Genomic DNA, 13,195 nt, shown 5'->3' on the forward strand with positions numbered 1-13,195 from the left:
TAATAATGATTGTGAATTTTGGCATCATCTTTCGCTAGCTTTTAGCTCTTCTATAACAACGCTGACGCTTATTTAGAAACTTTCAAGTGATTAGTAAAAACTATTTAACAGCAATAAATAGGCGTAATTTTACGATCTCATATTCTTATATGAAATAATTTTCTAAAAAAACTTGAAAACAATATGGTGGAAAACAGTTCATATTTTTCGTTGGGAATGCATTCGTGTGTGAAGCTGTACAAGGCAATGAACACATAAAAGTGCACTGCTCTAATTGTGCACAAATGAACAGTTAGTACGAGTGTATTTACAACTAGACTGCTGTTATAATTGTTATGCAAGTTTAATAATATAATAGAATATGCAAAGTTTAATAATTAGAACCTATTCAGTGAAAATGTGACTATACTAGAATAATTACGAATTTTATTGTGAAATTTTTGTGTAGTAGTCGTAATTGTGTAAAGGAGGTTCCGAGTGTAAACGAATGAAAACGATTATCCTCTTGTTTTACCGCTGCATGCCGCGCTGCATTGGTACATAACGTGATGTTTTCGTTGCTCTAGCCATGCTTTGCTGCTATTATGCTACTGTGAATGCAAAGTACTTGTTGGTGTATGTATACATGTGTGCAGCGGCGATAGCTATTGTGAATGCGCTCGTTTTTCCGCTATGGTCACGTACTCTTTCGAGCTGTGCAATTTTGTTATAAATTTGGCAGTTTTCCTTGGCAAATATAGTGTGAAATATCTTTGTTTACAACAAGTTAAGTACAATTCTTTTAGTGAGACTGAGTTAACTTTATATGAAATGATAACGAAGTGAAAATCGCTTAAATGGAGCAATTAATTAGGCTGACATTGATTGGTAAGTCGTTTTTGTACTGTTTTCCTTTTTTATCAATCTCTTACACCTCTATTTACTTATGTACAGACATTTTTTAACATCTATACTGTTAATTCGTAATTAGTGTGAAAAAATAGAAGTAATTCAATCGATTTATTGCCAATCAAGAGCGTGTGCCGTGCAACTTGAGTGATGTGAAAGATTTACATTTTCATTTGGGTGGAGGGAAGCAAACTTTTATACAACTGAAAGATTAGATTTTTCTTTACTACTTTGTTTATTTATTTTCCAATTAATCCCATTAAACGTCTACTCCACTTGGATTGCTGATTGGTTGTGTATATTTGTGTAGAATGTGTGTCTGTATGTGCTTGCAGTGTGGTTATGTGGACAAATATGTTATCTAGATGGTGTTTTCATAATAGACAGGTGTTTTGTTTTTGTATCCACCTTGCCAAGCCCCCTTCTGCGAATATTTTTTCTTTCATTATGTTTTCTCTTGATTTTTATTTTATTCGTACTACAACTGCTCTTCTCGTTGAATTTAGTTGGTAGAATTAGGTTAGGTTAAATGGCTGCCCATAGAGGAGCCCAATGGGACAAAGAATAAACTTTGTCCACTGTGATACCATATAACCATAGAGAGGAAAACAGAGGGTGGGGAAAGAACAGAACAGAGGGGAAAAAGAAAGAGGGGGGGTTTGGATTAGAGAAGAATGATGACCACACGGTGGTTAATTACAATTATGTTAACCGTTTCCAGATACTGATGAAATGCATCAGGTGCATGATATCTAAATTGCTTGAATTAAGTTGTAGCAAAAAAAGTGAGAGCAATAAGACGCAGTCTTCGCGCGTCGAAGGCAGACCAGCTGAGGAGAAGATGTTGGGATGATTCCACATAATGCTCCAGGTAGCTGCTGCAGAAAGGACTTGAAGCAATACCAAGTCTCTCTCTCTCCGCTAAGGAGAGCTGCGGCTTTTTTAGCCTTACATTTTAATCACTTGTCTTTTTGTAACGTGAGGAATTATGATGAAATGGCTTAAAAATTGCACCAGTCCTGCCAAGTATAGCAAATGCTAGCGCTGACCAATTATTTAAATTGACATCGATAAAAATTTCTTCTCTATTAAATATGTTTTAGAAATATTAATCTGTTCAAGAAGCTTTTGTTGATTTAAGTTAAATGGAAATACGAAAGGTTAGCATTTTTATAAGATACATTCGCAGTGTTTTTTTTTTTCATTTAGAAAACTTTCTCTTATAGTGATGCAAGACGTTTTAAGTATGAAGTCTGTTTAGTAATCTATTAAATGCATTAATGCAGGAGCTTTGTTTTTATTATTAAAAAATAAATATTTTTTCCTCTTAATGTAAAAAAATAATAATAAAAATAAATAACACATGTCTTGAAGGATACTTTTAAATAAATGTATCTAAGGATGCCTTAGAAGATAGATATATGAAGAAAAAAAATTATAATAAAAATAAATAACACATGTCTTGAAGGATACTTTTAAATAAATGTATCTAAGGATGCCTTAGAAGATAGATATATGACGAAAAAAAATTATAATAAAAATAAATAACACATGTCTTGAATGATACTTTTAAATAAATGTATCTAAGGATGCCTTAGAAGATAGTATATGAAGTTTCACATGTCGACCTCCTGGTTTTTTGTGCCCTATACTCGTCACAGTACCTCATCCAAGCCCAGTTCTCTTATTAAACTCAGGATTGAGCGCATGTGCCTTTCCTCTAGCTGCAATTGGCCAAGATGGCTCTACCTTGAAGATAAAAAAAGGTTTTCTAAATCATGCTGGAGCAGCGTAGTTTACAGCAGACCGATTGGTGGCTTTTGTAAGGGTTTCTTTAGTTCGTCTACCATATTTTACGGATGACTGATCTTTTCCCAGAGCTAACTGGTTCTTACTGAGAATTTAACGGTAGTTAGGTATTAAAAGTCAAAGGGGTACCCATCGACACGTATTGGCCAAAGTATTAACAATTATATATTTTAATCGATATCGACATTTTTTTAACTAATTTTGGTCTGGACACCATCAACTAAATAAATAAACGTGACACGGTTGCCAATTTGCTAAAACATCTAATTATAACCATTTCAATAACCAGATCCGAGTGTAGGTTCCATAAATTTATACGGCAATTTTTGTGTTTTTTTTTGTTTTTAAGAAGACCGCGCTAAAAAAACCACGAAAACAAAAATGAAAAATGTAAACAAACATAGCAAAACAAATATTCATAGTACAACAATTCACAATGGATCTTTGCTCTCAATGCGTCGACGGAGTGAAAATAAAACGATTTTTTGCACACTTTATTGGTTAGTCACTTCAGCATAATTTCAAAAAATTAATGCTCTATTCCCACCAAGCATTTGAGCTTTAAATAAGAGCTCCGCTGCATTTGAGAAAAATCACGTGTTCAGAGTAGAACTGACAACACCAACAGCTGATTTTTGTTTATATATAACTGACTGACTGAAATAATGTAAAAAAAAGTCTAATCTGCAAATGTGCGACTTTGTTTTTGTTTTGATTTTAGTATTTATAATTTCAAAGCAGTGGAAACATTCACTTCGTTTATTGGGTAAGATAAGATTTTATTTAAAAATACACGTGAAAGTAGTTTATAAAAATTCGGCCTAATCAAAAACTTGCGTATCAAGTTGCGACTGGATGTATACTGTACAATCTTGGACGTGTGTAATGTAGTTAAGAACATTTTCTCTTTGTCTATCGTAATTCGGTTAATTCTGTTTTGTAAGTAAATTTTGCAGTTAATTGTGAAACCTTATTTATTTGTGAAAAATATGAAATGTAAAGTAAATATAAACTTTTGGCACATACGACAATATATTCGATAAAGGATCTTCCAACGCCTAGTTGGAGCATAGGGCGACAGAAGTAGCGACTCGCAAATATAGTGCATAACCACCAGAATAAAAATTATGTTCTGAAAAAAATTATAAATTACTGCTACTTGACCTCCATTCAGCAACCCAGTGAGTATTGATTGAAACAAAAAAATTCCTTTGCATCCAAACTTGTTTATGATTTGGCTGCACCAGATTTGTTTCCCTGTACTGTTTGGTAATTCCAATGCTTTTTAAATCAGTCCGCCTGAACGTATACAAAATGTTTGATCGTGTCGTTGGACGATCTAAAGGCAATCGTCCTACTCCTTATCACATTTCGCCCAAATTTTATGTAATTCCACTGCTTTTCCAAGCATTACATTAATTAAAATATAATAAAAAATGTCCCACTTATACTTTGAAACTGGAACCTAAGCATATGGTAGTGAGCTAGCTAGCTTATCGGCTATAAACGAATTTGCTTGATCATAGCTAAATTGTTGTTGCTTTTATATGCAAATTTTTCACTTAGCGTGCAGCGGAATTCGCTAGTGAGCAGGAAAGTGGTGAATCGTAAGTAATTAAATATTGTCAGAATGCCTTTCAAATTAAGATATATTGTTTCAAGTTTTCAAGTAAAGTTGTTTATTTAAAAAAGGAAAATAATATTGTTTTATAAGAATAAAATTATCGTGCATTATCACATTTAAGTGTACATAGATTCATAAAAAGTTTGGTAAAATGTCATATTTCCTACTTCAGTGGCAACACTTCCTTTGCGAATTGTCGCCAGCAAACTTAGGAATAGATTTAATTCGGTGACAACGGCAGCCTGTAGTCGTGCTGTCGTCAAAATAATTGCTGCCTGAAGACCTGTGTAGTTTAATATTTGACAGATGCTACCTGTCGTTGCCGTCGTCAATGTGTTTATGCGCTATTAACTACGAAGTGATAACATGAGTGCCGTGGTTATGCTGAATTTTTTTTTTTGGCGCAGCCGTAGAATTTGTTGTTGCATCGAACACGAAGAGACGTTTGGCCGACTCTCACAGGGAACCAAATTTGGCTGACCAAACAGCCGTAGTGTGTTGCCATGCACACATATTTTTGAAGATTGCATCGTAAACTAGTACAGCAAAGTAAATATCGTAATCTAGTGCATGTACAGTTTTGAAATTTAAATAATTTCTCCATAAATGCTATGGATTTCCTTATAAAATTTCTATAGTCTTCTGTGCAAAATATGAAATTTTTCGCATACCTGTTTATCGTGCGTATATTTTGTTATCCATTTTAAACGCTTTCTGTGGTTAGTAAATATAAGCAGTGATGGTAAATGGTTTTTTGAAAAATCCCTACACAGCCCAAAAAAATCCCCTACTTTTCCCTACTCTTACAACAAATTTTCCCTACGAAATTCCCTACATTTTTTTCTCCTGTGTTTACACTATAATGAGGCAATTGCAACGTCAAAATTGAATTGTTTGCTTAAGATTTTTTAAAAATTCCGACAGAGCTACTGCAGTGCAATCAGTTCTTATTGGAACTAGATCCATCCGCTTAACCACAAGCCGCTCGCTTTCCTCGTCGAAAAATCTCACCATGAGACACATACGCTTATTGAGTGCGATGTCTGTGCTCTCTTCGATCATTATGGAAAATTTTTTTTGCCAATTCATTTTTTATTATGCTGGTGCACTTCTTTCTTCCTAGATTTCTTCAGATTTTTTTATTATTTCAGAATCGGGCACGATTTCTTTTAAGAGTGGGATTAAATGGTCCACCACTTGCAGCGCAACATTATGCTCAGCGAAGAACATGCTAAGTCTTATTTCGAAATTTCTGGAGCCATTTGGTTTACTCGCTTTTTTTAAAAAAAAAATGTGTATTTTAGATGTCTTTTAATTGCCTTAGTATTTTTTGGTGCATTTTTGTTTCGGCGTGCTTCTGTAAATCAGACTTGCCACAGCTCAAAATTTTGTCGCACGCAGTGCATTTGCATTTGAATGGATCGTTAGCCACAGCTTCAAACTAGCCACTAAAATTTCGTCGTCAAGCCACTTATTATTGAACTTTTGTTTCCGATACTTGCATTGTTTTTCCTGGTGTTCCTCCGAAGAGTCAGTCGAAGAGCTCATTTCTGTAAAATATATGCATTTTAAATATAAAAAAAGCTAAAACTAAAATAATTGCAAACTTACTTCAAAAGTGAAAAGCACCAGAAAACGTGGGACAACTAACAATTTTCGCGCAAAGAAAAAATCGTGCTAGCGTTAATGAAGTAAAAAAAGGCAATGCTGCCGTATTAACGCCTTTAAAAGTATGCAGCCATAAGGAAAATAAGTCTGGCATGAAATCTTACTGCCGATTTTTATTCCAAAAGGAACTTTTTTAATTTTACCACGCTATTTTAAAATTTTTTCTGTCCTTCTTGGAAATTCCCTACATTTACAGAATTTAAAAAAATCTGTCCTTCTTTTCCCTACACCCACATTTTTCGACAAAAATCCCTACATGTAGGGAATTTTCCCTACATTTACCATCACTGAATATAAAACCTCTTCTATTCGCCATTTCCACGCTCGTTATCTCTATGTTCGATTAACTTGACGAAAAATTTGCATGCGAAAGCAACAACAAAGTTATCGAGTAAGATTCGCCGCTAGCGATTATGGCTATAGCTCATTAGGCAGCACTGCCTTACCAACACATGTAATTTAAGGCATGTTCATTTGCTTCATCTATTCGCCACTTGCTAAGTCTTGGCGAAAAAAAGAGGTCTATAGTAATTCAATTAGTGTTGCCAATAGAAGAAAAACATTGCTCAAACTAAATATCAATTTACCAGAATGCATCTCTGTAACAAACCGCACTAAACAGAGCAAACACATTTCGTGTGCGCCGAACAAATGTCGTCCAGCATAACCGCGGCCTATGCCGTGACTTAATTGTGAATTATGTGTGTGAGAGAATGAAGAAGAGGAGAATGCCCGGCTTTTGTTAATAAAAACTCAAAGTGAGGTTAGGCTAAAGTCGAGGCGAATTCATATAAGGTGATAGTGGTAGTACAAAAACAAATTTTGCATGGCTGACGAATTGATGAAACTAAGTTTTTCTGAAAGTATAGGTTGTATATTATAATATATAAAGAACGTAATTATTAGTGTGAACTTTGGTGCAGAAAACATAGAAAATTTCCCTTAAAAATTTTTGTTTTTCATTTCATTTCATTATTGTTATATTAATTACTAAATTTTTAAAATTTTTAATTTTCTTTTAATTTTTTTTTTAATAGTTTTATTTTTACTTTTTAAATTTCTTTTAAATTTTTTTTTTTAATACGTTTTAATTTTTTTTTTAATTTTTTTGTTTTATTTTAATTTTTATTTTTTAATTTTTTTTTTTTTTTTTTTTTTTTTTTTTTTTTTTTTTGTTAAGAATGCCATAAAATCTTGTTAATGTACGAAACGCTCCCTTTTTTCATTTTTTCATTCATTAAACTAAACAAAAATAATCATTAGTTTTTATTTGTCTTCAACTTGCTGTACATATTAAGACAAATTTGGAAATCCATACTTGTACATTTAGAACTAACCTTGTTTTCGTTGGAAAATTCTTCATATTTATTTTTTATAAAGAGAAAATTAACGGAATCATTTCCAATATTCAAAAAGGAGTATGGATTATACGAAATATACATATATATATTGGGTTGGGGAAAAAGAAATGTCGTATTTTGTCAATTGAGCTCGACATTTAAACATATTTTGCGTTGTACTTATTGCATCGGGTCATACTAAACGGCGATTTGAAGACGACAATCTGTACTACAAGTGTCTCTTTGACAGAGTTGTGATCGTACGTTTCAGTCTTAAGTTATAGCGGGGCATATTTGACTTGAATCGGATAATTCTAAGTACGTTAAATAAAGCGTCAAATTTCAATCACAAATACGAAATTTCTTTTTCCCCAACCCAATATGTAAATCAAATTATCAATTCGACATTCTATGCGCTATGGCGATCAACAAATCAACTGCTATAGTAATTTCCCGTTGTATGTAAACAGGGGAGATAATAGAGAAGACAATAGTAAGAAAATAGTTGTGTGAAGAAAAACAAACATTACTATATAATTTCGTGCCAGCTCAACAGCTGATTCTGTCAAAATCCCTGAGTGGTTCTTTCAATTGTGCGTAGGTTTCTTTAAAATCGTTCGTATTTTCTTTCATATACATACGTTAAACTATCCAAAAAAGTGGATTAAAAAGCTTTCTAACTCATCAATTAACAAATAAAGGCTAGGAAAAATTGCACACATATTCGTTTTAATAATTCTTATCACATCTACGCCACTCGCACAGTTAAACAGTTCACTGAACTCTGAAAAGTAGGTAAATATTTATGTATTTTCATAATTTTGTAGTCTAACTGAAAACAGCGAAGATGCCAAAAATGGAATAGAATAAAGTGAAATAATTTGTTGTTGCATATCGATTGTATTATAGCCTTTTCAATTCATATCTTATAAGACAAGCAACCCTTAAGTCTAGGGCTTGTGCAGAGCAACCAAAAATTTTGTACGAACCATTTTGGAAGTTGTCATTCTTTTTGTTTTTATTTTTCTTATCATTAAAGGCGCTAAGAATACCTTGACCTCAGACAAAAATTGCCTCGCCAGACTATTAGTGGTAGGCAGGCGCAGCATATGTATTGTAAAATAGGGCCCCTAACAGACTGGGTTCATTTAACGCACGTCATTCGTGTTTCGTTAACCCTTATCAAATAAAATAAATATTTGCCAAAAAAAAAAACACAAATTGAATATACCAATCAGCTACATATGTACTTTGTGTTTAAAAATAAAACAGACGGCGCTGTTGCAATGAGAAATGTTGACCGTTGCGTGATCAGCCTGTTAAGTATAGTTGAGTATACGAAAATGTGTTTGGAGTGGTCATAAATTCTAAAAGAAAATTACCCCCAAACTTTTAAGTTATAAAGTTCCATTGCCTTACCACTAAGATCAGTTTATTGTTGGTCACTTTATTACGATGCCATGCAGGTTTAGATTGGAAAATATCACTTATCAAGTATCGACATCTACTCTAATCGAAACTATTCTAGTTATATTATATGAACTAATTAAGTTTAATTTTTATTTTCTAAGTTATAATCATCCTCTAGGAATTCAAAACTCCGAATGATAAAACTTAATAATGTAGATACTGAAAATAAATAAAACATCACTAAATAAAGGGTTATCTAATACGAGGTGTTATTTTAATATTCAAAGAACAATGCTATTTTTTAATATAAATGATCGGATGTTTATTTCATTATGAAGAGGAAGGTATGCCGTTAATAGTGGAAAATAACACGGTTCGGAAACTTTTCCCGTAAAAGCTCAATGGTTTCGTTGCTTGTTGGCACGTAGCGCCGTCTTGTTGAAAATAAACGTTGTCCAGATCAATACCATCCAATTCCGGCCATGAAAAATCGTTAATCATCTCTCGCATTAATGGATTAATTCATAACACCTGTTGTTGGAAAACCCTTTATATAGTAAAAGTTTAGTTTAATGATGAGTGGTATTCAATAAGGATAATAAATTGGAAAAATTATAAGAAAGTTAATTTCACTCGTAGAGAAAAATTTATTCAGCAAATATTTCTGCGAAAACTGTTCGCTTTTGTTGTGCATGACAATAACAGAAGTTTTTTCAAAGTGCTTGCCCGTCAGCCGATTTCTGACGTGTTTAATATTGTGCCAGCTTTGGAAAAATATCATTCGCTAGTCTCCGTTTCATTTAGTATTCGCCAAAGTTTTCAGCACGAAGAATAATACGTAGAGTTACTCAGTGACTTTTACTTCGCCCTGAAATGTCTGTATCGAACATTCATCTGCTTCCACTTGATCATTCGGGCGGTGTATACGTCGCATTGTATCCACTTTGGTGGCTGCTCGTGGTTTTCGCCGGCAATTAAGCAGTCATAAAGCACAGGACGGTTCATATTAGGAGTAACAGTTGATAAAAAAATTCCGAACCAAAATTCGCCATAGTATTGGTTTTCGACAACGAGTATTTTGTTTTTTTCGATTCTTACTGAGTACTCAGTTCGAATGTATCGATATCAAAATTAGCTGGAATAGTACAAAAAGTGTCGAGTATCCAAATTAAGGCTAGTAGAATTTCCGTTCATGAAACATGAATTCGCCACCAACATGCATTTGGCTTGCCGTGAAATGTTGCTACAACATGGATTGTCAAATGAGAAGAAACGTCAAATTTATGAGCATCGCCCCAGAAGCAATTGGAAAATTTGAGTAAGAAAAGTGTTTTTAAACAAATGAATACGCATATACATACATATATTGGCACAAAAAATATGATGAAGATTTACTTACACTCTTTGTGAAGATGTTCCAAATGCCATATCTTCGGAGTATTCGAACTTCACTCTCACACTTCACTCGCAAACGAACTGTCAGTTTTCGCTCAATTTTAAGGGGTTATACGCAGTTATGACTTTCAAAAAAATCGATTTTTTTTATTGCATTTTTGTAATGTACATATCGTCCCCTTAGTATAACAATAGCCTATGTGCTCGTAGGCTATTATTTTTTTATTGAATTTTTAGATTCTCCATCGTCGATTTTATATGTGGTCAAAATTTTGTCAAATTCTAGTTCCACAAAGTGGGTCAAAACGTTAGTCAAAAAATAATAAATATTTACAAACATAACGAGATTTGAGTGAGAGCTACTTTCGACAAAAAGTTTGAAATTCATTTTCTCAAAACATCAAAAAATGTATAGGCTATTTTAATACTAAGGGGACGATATATTCAAAAGTATACGCACGAAATTTGAAGTAGATCTAAGCAATACTTTCGGAGTTATACCTAAATATGTAGAGATGCCTCGGCACGTTTTAAGGTAGGTATTGAAACTTTAAACGTGTTTTTTTCAAAACGGCATTTTTCAAGTCGGTGTACCCGATATCCCGAAAACGGCTTGTTTGATCGGTCAACCGTTTTAACTCAATCTTTAAAGACACATTTTCTAGTAATTAATCGTTCCTTTTGTAAATCTGATACTTATCATTTCTTTTAAAAGCTGCCATTTTGTGAAAATTCACTATTTTGATTAGCCGAACGATTAATTACTAGATAATCTAATATATTATATTAACAAAATTTGTTTGGTTTTTTGATTTCAGATAATCCAATCCTGAGTTACGATGTACACCGTAAATCGTCTTTTTTTAAAGGAGGTTCCAGAAATCGCCTGCAGCGCGCTCTATAATCAACATTTTCATAAATAAAAAATTTTGTTACGTTCTTGAAGGATGCTTTTATAACCGCCAAAAATTTTCAAATTAAAATATTCTGAAGTTTCTTCAGGATAAATCCTTGACAACCCGTCTTTTATTTGCTTCATAACTGCGTATAACCCCTTAAGGGGGAAGTCTACTGTGAATTTTTCAAAAAATTGATTTTTTTTATTAGCTTAAAAAATACTTTGAACCCTCTTAAATAAGGTACAATATGTGTTACAGCTGGCTAAATTTTTCTTCGTTGAAATTTCGACCTTTTCCCGAAGCGCTCCAAAGCTTTAAACGCTGAAAACTGAAACTTTAAACGCATTTTTCTCGAAACTAAGTTTTTGTATACGGTGTACACGATATCTCGAGTTCTGATAAATGAATCAGCTTAAAAATTTAATTATATATTCTCTGTAATAGTGTCTCTCGTCTAGGATTTTTTTGATATCGTTATTTGTTAAATTGTTATAAACGATAGTAACATCAATTTTAGGCAAAAAAAAAGAAACAAATTTCAAGAATTTTTTTTTCAACGCCAAAATTTTTTATCGACATAATCCTACGTCAGACGAGAGTCAATACTATGTATATGATAACAATATTTTGTTTTTTTGTTTTAGATCACCGAAACGTAAGATTTCATGTACACCGTTTAGGCACCTAAGAAAAGCGGACCTGCGCTTGCAGAAGTGCCACAGCGGCCATTTTGAATATTTTGACTTAAAATTTTTTTTTTCAAAAACTTAAATATATAATAAAGATAAGAGTTTAAATAGATTTTATGTACGAGCAATATTTTGTTAGAAATAAAATCCGGAAAATAAGCCTGTTTTTTCCCTTGTCACAGTAGACTTCCCCCTTAAACATGTGCATTTTGAATAGATGTGAAAAAATGTTGTTGGCATGTTTCGCGTGAGATACACATGAAATTGCACGCATATTTCACGGCAATGCATTTTGTATGGATTTTGACAGCCATTTCATAAGAAACGCTAACTAGTACTACGCTTTAGTTTAGGACATAAGGAATATACAGGATATGTTTATAGATGGGTGATTGTGTATTTCTTCGCTGGCCCTATAAATTACTCCATTTTTTATTATCCTTACAACATGCAGATACAAGCGTGAATGATACCCGCCTTCTGTGCTGTGCTGAGTTGTATTCTTTCCTTTTGTTCAATTTTTTGGTAACTCTGTAAGGGATAAACAGTTCAATGCACTACAACACGCAAGCAAATATTTGCTCCTTCTTTTATGTTAGCAATGCAATGTGAAAGTAAATATTTAAACGTAGAAGTCCCAGGACACTATGCCGTTTCTATTACGATCACAGGACACTACCGAAAATATGTACCCAAACACATATAAAAAAAAGGAAATAAAATAAATTTGAAAAAACAATTTTTTTTTAAATGAACAGTAAAAATTTAATTTAATAATGAAAACAAAGATGAAGAAAAATTAAAAAATAGGATGTAAAGATAAGCAGTAAAAAAGTAAAAAGCAAAAAAAAAAAAAAAATAAAACAAAATAGTATATTAAAAAAATAAAGTAAAGTAGAAAAAGTAAAATTAATAAAAAAAAAAATAAAAAAATAAAAATAACAAGTACAAAAATAGAAAATAACAAGTAAAAAATAAAAAATAACAAGTAAACAAATAAAAAACATAACAAGTAAAAAAATTAAAAAAATTAGTGATAAAAAAAAGATAAAAAACTTGAAAAATAATAAATTACAAATAGAAAAAATCTATAAAAAAATACAAAAATAAAAAAAATAAATAAAATTAAAAAAAGTACATAAAAAATAAAACACAAATAGAGCCAATAAAAAAAACTATAAAAAAATAATGACATAAAAAAACAACAAGTAAAAAAGTTAAAGATAAACTTAAAAAAAATAAGAAATAAAGGAAAACCAATAAAAAATAAAAAATGAAAATATCAATAAACATAAAAAACCAATAAAAAAATAAAGAAATGATGAAAAGATAAAAATAAAATAAAGAGTAAAAATAATAAAAAGATAAAAATAATAAAAGGATAAAAATAACAAGCAAAAAAATTAAAAAAAAAATTAAAAAAAAAAATAATAAATAAAAAAATAAAAAAAAAATTAAAAAATTAAAAAAAAG

The 13,195-nt window shown here is 31.9% G+C and overlaps 1 protein-coding gene across 5 annotated transcripts in view; it reads left to right on the plus strand.

Annotated features, from left to right (window-relative positions):
* Window positions 1-13,195, plus strand: part of LOC128866015 (mucin-2-like) — an 88,327-nt gene continuing 75,132 nt past the window's right edge. For 3 of the 5 annotated variants that reach the window (XM_054106472.1, XM_054106469.1, XM_054106471.1), the window contains exon 1: window positions 4-867. The gene's annotated coding sequence lies outside the window, so the exon portion shown is untranslated. Of the gene's footprint in view, window positions 868-13,195 lie in introns of all 5 variants that reach the window. The other 2 variants (XM_054106467.1, XM_054106468.1) reach the window with 2 other exon arrangements.

The sequence above is a fragment of the Anastrepha ludens genome, chromosome 6, assembly GCF_028408465.1.
Source record: "Anastrepha ludens isolate Willacy chromosome 6, idAnaLude1.1, whole genome shotgun sequence".
NCBI lineage: Eukaryota > Metazoa > Arthropoda > Insecta > Diptera > Tephritidae > Anastrepha > Anastrepha ludens.